At 33.8% G+C, this 12,314-nt stretch overlaps 1 pseudogene; it reads left to right on the forward strand.

Moving 5' to 3' along the window:
- Positions 1–1,032: 1,032 nt before the first annotated feature.
- The window catches only part of LOC140438591 (CUGBP Elav-like family member 2), a 34,932-nt pseudogene continuing 23,650 nt past the window's right edge, over positions 1,033–12,314 (forward strand).

Below are 12,314 nucleotides of genomic sequence, written 5' to 3' on the forward strand. Positions count from 1 at the left end.
AACTGTACTTAGAGGTGAAGTCGCATAAAACATTTTGAATTTACAATTAAAAAAAAATAAGGATCGAGATAAAAAATATCTCCTAAGATGGACTAACAAATACACTTTTATAAAACTTTATTGCAATCGGTTCAGTGGTTTTTGAATATTAGCTTGGACGAACACCGTGACACGAGATTTTTATATATAAAGTAAAATATAATATATATATATATATATATATATATATATATATATATATATATATATATATATATATATATATATATATATATATATATATATATATATATATATATATATATATATATATATATATATATATATGATTGAAACAAAAAACTGGGTGTGGCAGTCCAGTGGGACTGCCGGTAGGGGTTATACTTCTATACATGCGTTCGCCGTTATAAATTTATATGGGAGTCAATCTGCACAATCATTACATATGTAATGCTGTAGGTAAGAGAGAGCAGAAAGGGGAAAAGAATTAGGTATATAGGTGTATGGTGCATCGTTTGCTGTATATAGATATTCGACCTGTTATAGGAGCATATGTTTAATTTATCATGATAATAATATTAATAAAAAAATAATAATATTAATAAATATTAAATATATTTACAAAAGGTACATTTTTATTCTCGAGAGAGAAAGAGAGAGAAAATATATCTTCTGTCTCTCTCTTACCTATATCTTACATATGTAATGATTTTGCCGATTCACTACCGTACAAATTTCCAACGTCAAACGCGCGTATAGAAGTATAACTTCAAAAAATGTTTGTGGAATATAAAAATAAAAACCAACAACTGGATTTGCGTATATTACATAATATATTTAATAAGATTGACGTGAGGTTTTTAAATATTTCAAAAATAAAAAAGAAAATTCATATTGGGATTCGAACTCACATATACTACTTCTACAATAGTAGCAGACTTCTATGGAGAACTTTATAAAAGCAGACGGATAAACCAAACATAGCTAAAAGATGCAATTAGCAAAACAATATTAAATCAAGGCTCTGAACTCATGCCAGAAATAACTCTCAGTGAAATTAGACAAGCAATGAATAAAATGAAATCCAATAAATCACCAGGAGACGATGGAATTGTTATCGAGGCTGTTAAGAATGGAGGTGAACCTCTAATGAGGAAAATAAAAGATCTCTTTAATCTATGTTTGACAAAGAAATCCATACCATCTGAATGGAATAGAGCCAAAACAATTCTTCTACACAAAAAATGAGAAAAAACTGATCTGGAAATTTACCGACCAATCAGTCTGTTAAACCATCTTTATAAACTTTTCACGAGAGTAATCACCACAAGATTAGACAAGAAATTAGACCTATATCAAAGTAGAGAACAAGCTGGATTCAGACCAAACTTTGGAACCAACGATCACCTCCAAACAATAAAACAACTCATCGAAAAATCTATAGAATATAACAAGCCCTTAGTTTTAACATTCGTAGATTTCCACAAAACATTCGACTCAGTATAACTCGACAGTGTTATAGAAGCACTAAACGAGAGCCACATTGATAGCCGATATTCGAGGCTAATATGTAATATATATATAAAAATGCGACAAGATCGATACAACTACACGCTAACAGCAACCAAATAAAAATCCAAAGAGGTATCTGACAAGGTGATACGTTGTCACCTAAACTTTTCATATCGGCTCTAGAAGAAGCAATCAAAATCCTCGAATGGGGTGACAAAGGAATAAATGTGGACGGAGAGATGCTACACCACCTAAGCTACGCAGACGATATAGTCCTGATTGCAGACGATTTGGGACAAATAAAGAAAATGTTGGAAGAACTTAGTACAGCTTGTCATAAAATAGGTTTAAAAATGAATATAACAAAAACAAAATATATGACGAACTTAGTACCAAGTAAACATCTTGAAATACAAAATGAAGAAATAGAACTGGTAGACAAATATATATATCTGGGTCACGAAATTAAGATAAGTAAGGACAATCAAACAACCGAAGTATCCAGAAGAATAATACAAGGATGGGCAGCATACGGAGCTCTTAGGAACGTTTTTAAGAGTGATATCCCAACTAATATGAAGAAAAAAGTTTTCAACCAATGCGTGTTCCGGTGATGACCTATGGTGCAGAAACATTATCGCTCACAAAGAAAAGCGCACAAAAACTAAGAGTAGCGCAGAGAAGAATGGAGCGATCAATGATACGGGCACTTTGCGAGACAGGATTAGAAACAAAGATCTACGAGCTATGACCAAAGTCATAGACATCATTGAAAGAAGCTGTAACTTAAAATGGAAATAGGCTGAACACGTTGCCAGAATGAAGGACGGAAGATGGACTCGCAAACTAGTTGAATGGAGACCAAAAGCCGATAAACGTAGCAGAGGAAGACCACCAACACTATGTAAAGACGACTTACGAAAGACAACAAAAAACTGGATACAGCAAGCACAAGATAGAACACTTTGAAGACAAACAGGGGAGGCCTATGTCCAGCAGTGGATTGAGAGAGACTGATGATGATATAATATATATAATATTAAATATATAATACAAAAGGAAGAGTTTTATTCTCGAGAGAGAAAGAGAGAGAAAATATATCTTCTGTCTCTCTCTTACTCATATCTTACATGTGCAATGATTTCACCGATTTACTCCCGTACAAATTTCCAATGTCGAATGCGCGTATAGAAGTATAACTTCAAAAATAACTAAAAAAATTAAAGAGTTGCAGAAAAAGAGAAATATTTTGCCTAAATATGAGGTCATTTGTGTCTGATCAAGTATAAAGATCATTTCTTAAAATGATTAAAAACTTTTAAAAATTTAACTTACCGGAGTCAAAACCGTATTGCCAAAAAAGAGCAGTAACCCTTCTGCATGTGTATAATCGTAGATACTTTTATAAAAATTAATACAAGACAACACAGACATCAAGGCAAGAGAAAACATTGCCAAGGCTGATGTACCACAATTTTCATTTATCTTAGTTGTCACCAAATGTAGTTCTTTTAAAACTTTTATTATATGCTTTGTTTCTTTCGAATTGTAGCACACAAAATTACCTTTTACGATCTGAGACTGATGATGATATAATATATATAATAATAAATATATAATACAAAAGGAAGAGTTTTATTCTCGAGAGAGAAAGAGAGAGAAAATATATCTTCTGTCTCTCTCTTACTCATATCTTACATGTGCAATGATTTCACCGATTTACTCCCGTACAAATTTCCAATGTCGAATGCGCGTATAGAAGTATAACTTCAAAAATAACTAAAAAAATTAAAGAGTTGCAGAAAAAGAGAAATATTTTGCCTAAATATGAGGTCATTTGTGTCTGATCAAGTATAAAGATCATTTCTTAAAATGATTAAAAACTTTTAAAAATTTAACTTACCGGAGTCAAAACCGTATTGCCAAAAAAGAGCAGTAACCCTTCTGCATGTGTATAATCGTAGATACTTTTATAAAAATTAATACAAGACAACACAGACATCAAGGCAAGAGAAAACATTGCCAAGGCTGATGTACCACAATTTTCATTTATCTTAGTTGTCACCAAATGTAGTTCTTTTAAAACTTTTATTATATGCTTTGTTTCTTTCGAATTGTAGCACACAAAATTACCTTTTACGATCTCGCCAAACATGTTTTTTATAACATCCGTGAGACTTATATATCTTCCTGCTACAAAAAAGGATACTGTCCACATGAGGACAGTAAAGCCAAATAACTGGATGTGCACTAACGCCCAAAATATTATAGAAACGCCGTTCCACATGTGAGATGAACATATTAGGAACAAAACGTACGAATCTATAGTGATAACTGTCACCAGCAAACCAAAAAGAGACAGAATGAAATATTGCACCGAAATGTTGAGCTGACGTTTAAATTCCATGTTCATTTTTGAGAAAATATCAAAAATTAAGAACCACGACGGCTTTTTGAAAATTGCCCCACGCACGCAGTTAAGGTAAAACCAAATCAGCAAAAAAGAGCTTACATAATGAATAAAAATATCTTTAGCATATGTATGTTCATCTGTGGTACATTCATCAACTGTTATACTTATAACGGAGAGTATACCAAATACCACGAAAAATACTTGGTGAGCTTTGGCTATAATACTTTTTGTAGTCTGGACAGGTACTACAGAAATGAAACTGTTTATTTTGTAAATTGTTTTTAGAGAATTCAGATCGCTCTTTATAAAATTTGTTCTATTTGATAGCTGTAGCATATTTGCTGGTGAAGAGTTTGATTCGTTATAATACAATTTATTTAATGCATTGGAGTGCTTCATAGCTATAGAAAATAATGATTATTGAATGTCATACATATTCCATACTTTTTATTTTCAAACTTAATAATTTTAGATTTAGAAATACACTCATAAAACAAATGAAGTAATTTTATATTAAGTAAAGATACAAAACTTATTGGGATCTATTTCGTCAAATGTTTAGGGAATTAAATAGTACGAGACAAATAGCTTGTATATTGTGTAAAATCATGGTACAATGAATACACAAGGTATGATACATAATGTTCCAAAATCGGTTCACTTTTGCGCATGACGTAGTCAAGAACGCTTATTCCCGCAACATTTGAATGTAGTTGTATAGGAAAGACTTTTAATTTTAAGTTTTTTTTATATAATTTGGCTAATTTAATTATAGTAATTATAAAGAGATGATAAAATTATGTTATTATAATATTTATCCTTTATAAAACATAGATATCCTTTATAAGACAAGTTTTAATTATCTTTTATTACACGTAGGTACAGATTAATTAACTTATACTCCAGAGTTCGATATTTCAGATGTTTAAAAAGATACATAAAAGTGGTAATGGAGGTACACAAAAGTTGTACGTATATATACCTACTGAACTAAACACAAAATCAAAATAAATAATGACAAAGTCAACTTTATTTATATCGAATGAGCTAGCTGGCCATCGAATATGAGTGTAGTGAGGGCACACAATATTGCACAACATTTAAAATGACATTTTTGTAATATTCACACATAAAATTATCTTGATATTGTTTATAATAATGATAACATTGTATATTTTAATAATGATAACATGATTTAACAAAGAAAAATATGTTATTTTGGAAGATGCTAAATTGATTTCCTCCGAAACAGTTCTTATTGCAAATTGCATAGCAGGCTGAGGCTAGTTTCTTACTTAACAAATCGATATGAAAAAACCATTTAAGGTTTCATGACTAATAATTAATAAAAATAAAGATTTAGACTTACGTCGTTGACCTAGAAGTAGTAAGAAGCTGCTCATCATACTTTTTGGACTCTCTGTGTTCGCCTCTTTGTACGCGTTTCTTTTGGTTAGTTAAAAGGGCAGCCAATGTTGATTTAGGCAAATAAAGACTAGGTACTGCCTCAGGTTTGAGTTTTAGACCCTTTTTAGAAACGTAATTTAAAAGTTCCTGTTGTAGATTTCTTTGGTAATCTTCAGTTTTAAAATGTGTATAACAAATTCTTGCAGTATTACAATTAAAATTATCCTATCTACAACAAGATATAATCCACAGTTTTCTGGTCACGCTATCTTTAGGAAATGTATGAAACCTAAAGATTTTATCTTCATTGTTACTATTGCAACAAGCAATTGCACAGCGTACTTTGAAAAAGGTACAAAACCAGATATACAATGGCAAATAAAAACTTTCAGTTTTACAAAAAAATACTATACAGTATAAATAAATAGTAACTAAACACCATTTGTATAAAGACACATATATAAGCATATATCTAAATTATTTTTCTATTATAAAATAGATGACTCAGTCAGAATTGAGATACTTTAAAATATATTTATTATCTCATAACTTGCAATTTGCAATAGTCACCATTGATAACCGATATTATTGTTGAACTTTTGTTTTTATACAAGCTTTCTGTCTTGCCGGTGTAAAGTCGTCTGAAGTCGATATTTATTGTGTTTTGCGTTTGAACTAATTTGTGTCTTATTTTCATATTATTATATTGTTTGATAAGTAAATTTTGCATATAATAATCGGTAGGTTATAGTAATGTGTATATTTTTTATTTTACTAAATTTCATTATAACTCATCTAAAATACCATATTGAATTGTAAAACAGATTTTTCTCTATTGTACTCTATTTTGTTTTTATTTCAGTAAAACTGTTTGGAAGTGAGTGACAGTGAATCAGAATAAGCAAATCTACTACTATTTACTTATTCACAGTATTTCTTCTGCAGAAAATTTTTAAATTTCAAGGGATTTGCATACAAAAAGAGTACTTATATTATTAGTATATGTATGAAAACAAAAATAAATATTTCGCCTGAATCTCTAGGAGAAGTAAAGGTTTTACGCTACTGAAAATATATTTTTTATTCAATTATAACCAAAACAAAACATTAAAAAAAAATTAGATCACTTTTTAACCATAATTTCAAAATTAATGTGTACGTTAAGCTGTAATAATGGGTTCGAGGTGGTTCAGGCGATCTTAACTACGTCACACTCCTGGGCCAGCTGTCAAATATCATGCGCAATATCATACCTTGTGTGTTCATTGTAGCATGGTGTAAAATAGAGTTACTCAAAGTGTGTTACGCGGACACTCGGTGCCTTGCAAAGCCTCCGGTAGGACTCGAACGGCAACCATAATAAAATGAATATACGTATTAAAGTGAAACCTATAAAAATAAAGTTACCTAAGATGAAACTAAGCCAAGAAAACCAAACGCCTACCTATTTGTTTAACGGGTACATATACGTAATTTTATGAAATTACTATTCCTCAAACATTCTCCTTAAGTCATTGAGGAATACGGCAGGGTAGACTTGATAAATGTACTTCGGGATAAAGTAATCGGAACCAGTAAAGGATGCTGTTTTGTGACGGTTTTTACAAGAAAAAACTGCCCTCCTGGGGGGCAAAGTTGCTCTGCATAATGTGAACACTTTAAATGGGATAAATCATACCATTCAGATGAAGCCGGCCCGACAGCGAGAATAGGAATGAAAGACAATTATTTGTTGAAATGTTGAGTAAAAAGTTGTGCGAAAACGATGTACGTTCCCTTTTCAATAGATACGGGATTATCGAAGAGTGGTTGCGCGAATCGAAATTCTCGTGGTTGCGCGTTTGTCACTTTCGCCTCCAAACAATCCGCCTTAAGTGCTATCAAAGGATCAATCACAAACGATGGAAGGCTGCTCAGCGCCTTTAGTAGTCAAATTCGCCGATACGCAAAAAGAAAAAGAACTGAAGCGGCAACAACGCAAGCCAATGTCTGGAATGACTTAGTAGCAACAACGCTGGGTTCACCACTTCATTAATTCTCCCCCGTTCTACCTACTGAAGCAACGTCGCTACAGCTTCTTCAAGCTATGGTAGGTGCCGGTTTGCTTCAGCAACAATTCCTTAGTGGAACTGAAAATCTTCTAGCACCCTTCGACGTACAAAATTTGGTGACCTTGGCGTCCATGTCGCAACCTGCTACCGCGGTTACAGTTCCCTTCATGGCTAATTTGTTGGGAAAGGGCGCGGAAGTTGAAAGGACGCTTACCGCGAGTTTGCATCCAACGGCTCTTTCGACGTCTGATTTGTCGTCTAAACGATCGTTAATTAGTAATTTTATAAATTTATTATATTGCTAAGTAAACGCCTGGCCTATTACATCGAAATATTACACATCCGTCATCATTAGCTCCGAAGCTATAAGTAATCGAACGACCTCGGTTCGTCAGCTTCTTGTTGACGCGTAGTTCGGAGAAAATCATCTAGCGCAGCAAGACGCAAGTTTCTGGGGAATTCAAGATAATTTGATGATTGTATAATATAAAAGCAGAACTGTTTGACACATATAAGTAATTAAACAGGCGTACCGTAAAATTTACTTGCACCAGTCTTAGTATTTTACTCGTGTAAAGTTTTGTTCGTACTGGTTATAAATTTTATACGATGTATTTTGTACGAGAAGAGATTCTATTTGTCAAAAAATTAGCCACATCAAATTAGTGTTAAAGAAGAATGGAGCATTGATTTAAAGCTTTGGCTTAAATACTGGTGCTTTCAAAACGTCAATGGGGTAGGATATGCTTGTTACATTCCACCTCAACGAAATTATTTGAGAATTTATAAGTAAAATTTGTGCTGGAAATGTTCACTTAATTTTTAGGTACAATCTAAAAATGCAACTAAGTAGAAAGCGTATTTTTCACAAATACTTTACTCATGTCGCGTGAGTAAAGTATTTGTGAATACTCATGACGTTCATTTAAATAATTGTAATTGGTGACTGTTCTCTAAGTTCACATTATATTGATGTTTAAAACATATTAATAGTAGGGCTTCTACTTCTTTTGTTGATAGCCCTCTTTTGGGGCTCAGCAATGTGTCGCAAGTGCTACATAACTGTTAATTTCTCTTTGTGTTTGTAACCTTAAGAAATAGACTGCTTTTGTTGATTCTGGTTGTCTACGACAATTTATGTGTCTTCTTCTTCCTATGCCGTTCACATTAACGGAGGTTGGCGACCACATTTTTAAAAGCTTCTCTGTCTTTTGCAACGTGGAATAATTCGTCTACAGTCATGTTTGTCCAGTCTCGAATATTTCGCAGCCACGACTTCCTCTTTCTACCTATTCCCTTTTTGCCATCGACTCTACCCTGCATGATGACCTGCAGAAGACTATATTTATCATTTCTCAGTATGTGTCCAAGGTATGCAGTCTTGCGTACTTTTATCGTTCTCAACAATTTTTTGTCTCGACCCATCCTTCTCAGCACTTCCTCATTGGTGACCCTGGCAGTCCATGGGATTCTCAACATTCTCCGGTATTTATGTGTCTTATTACTATGAAACCTTGAAAGAATAAGTGATGGACGGTGGTTTGATACCAGCATTCTTTTTGTGAGAATAAATAATTCGAATTAACTTCGAAAATACAACTTGGAAATAATAGTTATAGTAATAACTTGAATAATGTCTCTAGTAGAGTGTTGAGCAGATTGTCCCTGTCGTACAATCAGTTACAGCCCAATAACAACAACCAAAAGCGAGCCAAACAACAATAAAAGTTTAACTCGCTGAAGGTGTTGCGCTGGAAAATCAGCCGGCGCTCACTTAAGCGGGACGACCAAGGCAGCGCATAAAGTGGACTATTTCTTTTACCTTTTGGACTATTTCCATGAATGAAAATATTTTGCGCTCTTTTTATAAGGTGACAAACCTCAGCCAAGAATCAATCGGTTATCGACAACAGCTGTATGCCGAATTTTGTAGGAAGTACCTAGAAATCCAAGTATCTGAACAACAAATAGCAGATCAATACCGAGTAATTATAAGAAACAATCTTATCCCAGAGACTAGACGAGATATGACCAGAAGAGAAGTCGAACAGGAGATTCATCAAGAGTTAGGTTGTAAACCAAGTCCCTAATGAAATCCCTAATGAGCAGATTCCTGAGCTTCTCTTATACGAAACTCAACCTGGTAATATATAGCAGGACAATAACGAGTTGCACGATCGTCTGGTAAACGAGATGGCACGTGCTGTTCAATAGTTTAGTGAAACAAACTCACTTAACAGACCACCGCTACGAAAAATAAACTCTTCTAAGAAACTAGGAGCGCTGTTACAAATTGTGAATACTGAAGTCCTACCCAATTTTATTGCAGAAGCACATACATTGGAATATTTGCATGTGCTGATTTACGGTGCAGCAACAGTAATTGCTAACGTTATGGGCATTTAGATCAGAATACGGCAGAGTACTGTCGCCAAAATGATCAATCACGACAATGATTGTTACTTTGGCCGGTCAATCACAAAGCTCGTTATTAACTGCTTTGTCATTGGCCTCCCGGTAGAAGATTGCTGCGAATTCTGAAACACAAAGTGTCTAGGATCTAGTCGTCATACACTACTAACCTCGCTACACCTTGTTGACTTGGTGCCACTACCTCTACTACTTTGAGTTCTATTATTAATCAAGTAACCTATTTTCGTCGAACAAAAGAAGACTATCAACTTTGAAGATAATTCATAGAAGCACAAGAACCGGTGTGTTGACTGAGAACGTTTCCTGCCAGCAAGACACGGCCTTTGAAATAGAAAAGATAGTGCTCTTTAAAACTATATTAAATCGTGTCGAACTGACAAAGCATTCTTTAGGACCAGTGACGGTAAAGAGCGAATAAAAGCCCCAAGTAGGCTTATAATTCAACAACATGGAGGACGCTACGGCTGTACGACAGTACTAACAACGGAAGCACTGATAAGAGAATAGCACCCTGGGAAAAAGACTGCTGAGGAAGATTTAATTATTGCGTAGAGACATTGGAAAAATATCGGAATACGTCCAAGTAGTAAGAATATTGCAAAAGACTCTAAGATAGTCACAACATGATCCATAAAACAGCACACATCAACAATGCCTGGACACATTAGAATAAAAATCTTCCATTTATTAATGCCGCCTAACGAGATACATAGTTAGCAACAAGCGGAAATGCGCCAATATGCTTTTAAACATGCAGAAAAGGCGTTTTATAGAAAACTTAATTCCACTGTCTAAAATGAAAATAAATCATACCAAACCGAGAATAAATTCATGAGTTTTGGTGAAATTAACTTTTAACACCAGCTACTCATAACACCAATGTTGAATGAATTAAAGACACAACGAACACTTGTCAACATTACAATAATATTCTTTACGGATCTTTCATCACTAAAGAAGTCTAAAATACTATCAAAGAGCTTCGTAACTAAAAATCTTCTGGACCAGATGGAATTCAAAACTTCTGGCTAAAGAAGTTTTGGAGTATTCATAAGTGTTTATCAATGTTGATAATCATGTTTCATGATTAATTAAATACTTTTATTTACACAAATAATTTATTACAGAGGAAACCATTTATCTAATACCGAAGAATCAAAATAACACTCAAAATCCAGTCAAGTACCCAATTACTTGTCTTCCAAAATCGGCCATATCAGCATACACCAAAAAATAAGTCTTTTTACTGCCTTCATTGACTACAAAAATACCTTTGATTCAGTGTCACATCAATAGCTTATAGATATACTGAAAATATATCTATAAATATAGAGATTGCACTTTGGACTAGACAAGTGCAGTATACTAAATATAGTCAGAGAAAAAGTTCAGCCTGGGGGTTTCGATATGCAGGATGGCCAATACATCAAGGCATCAATGGGTGAAAATGATATGTATAAATATCTCGGAGTTTGTGCGAAGAGTAAGACAGCTAAATCGCTTATAAACAAAAATTTGTTTCAGGCATTAAATACGTAGAATATTATATGCCTGTTCACGCTTAGCTACTCATTTGGTATTATAAAGTGGTCAAAAACGGATACAGAAAGTCTTTAGCGGCAAGCAAGAATACTTCTCACAAAGGCACAAAAACATCATCTACGCAGTGAAGTAGAGAGAACACCATTACCGCGTTATCTAGGGGGAAGCAAGTGGATAGGTAGGTTGCTAATTTGGGAATCTATTTTTAAACTCAGGCTGAGACATCTTCTTTACATCGCGCAATTTGCGCAGTAGTCGCCGCTTAAACTGAGGGAACAAGAAATGCGTGTAAATCATCTCTCTAAGCAAACAAAAAATGCGCACCGGAGACGCACAAGAAGACCCAGTCAGTACCTATTATTCTGCCTCCTACTGGTGTTATATCGAAAAACCTCCTATAAAACATAAAACAGCTGGGTCCTAGTGAACACCTGTATAAAATCATGAAAAAACTATGCTACTCATGACGTCCAGATGCATACGAAAATTTCTCGATAACGGGAAAGAGTCCCATCAGAGTTCAATTGTTTTAATACCGTAGAAATGAGTGAATTTTCCCCTTAGAGGGAGAGTAAGACTAAATTTGGACTTAAATAAATAAATAAACAGAAGACAAAATGGAAGATGGACATGGTCCAATAAAAATCGAAACGGATCTTAATAATAATAATAGATGAATGACTTTATGTCAGACCCTCTCACGCCTGGATAAAAATGACTATTTTTCTTGTGATACTAATTACCCACTTAATTATTTGAAGCATCGTAGTTAACCTACCAGTTCTACCGCAGATCCTAGAGCATTAAAAATATATTTGGTGTAAGCTATGTCTTGAGTTCTATCCCAACTTAAAATAAAAACTATCGCAGTTAAAAACATGCAAAAATTAACCAGCAGCAAGTCAAGAATAACATATCCATAACTTTTGTTAAGGTTAGTATTAAGAGTATGCAGC

The sequence above is a fragment of the Diabrotica undecimpunctata genome, chromosome 4 (assembly GCF_040954645.1).
Source record: "Diabrotica undecimpunctata isolate CICGRU chromosome 4, icDiaUnde3, whole genome shotgun sequence".
Lineage (NCBI taxonomy): Eukaryota > Metazoa > Arthropoda > Insecta > Coleoptera > Chrysomelidae > Diabrotica > Diabrotica undecimpunctata.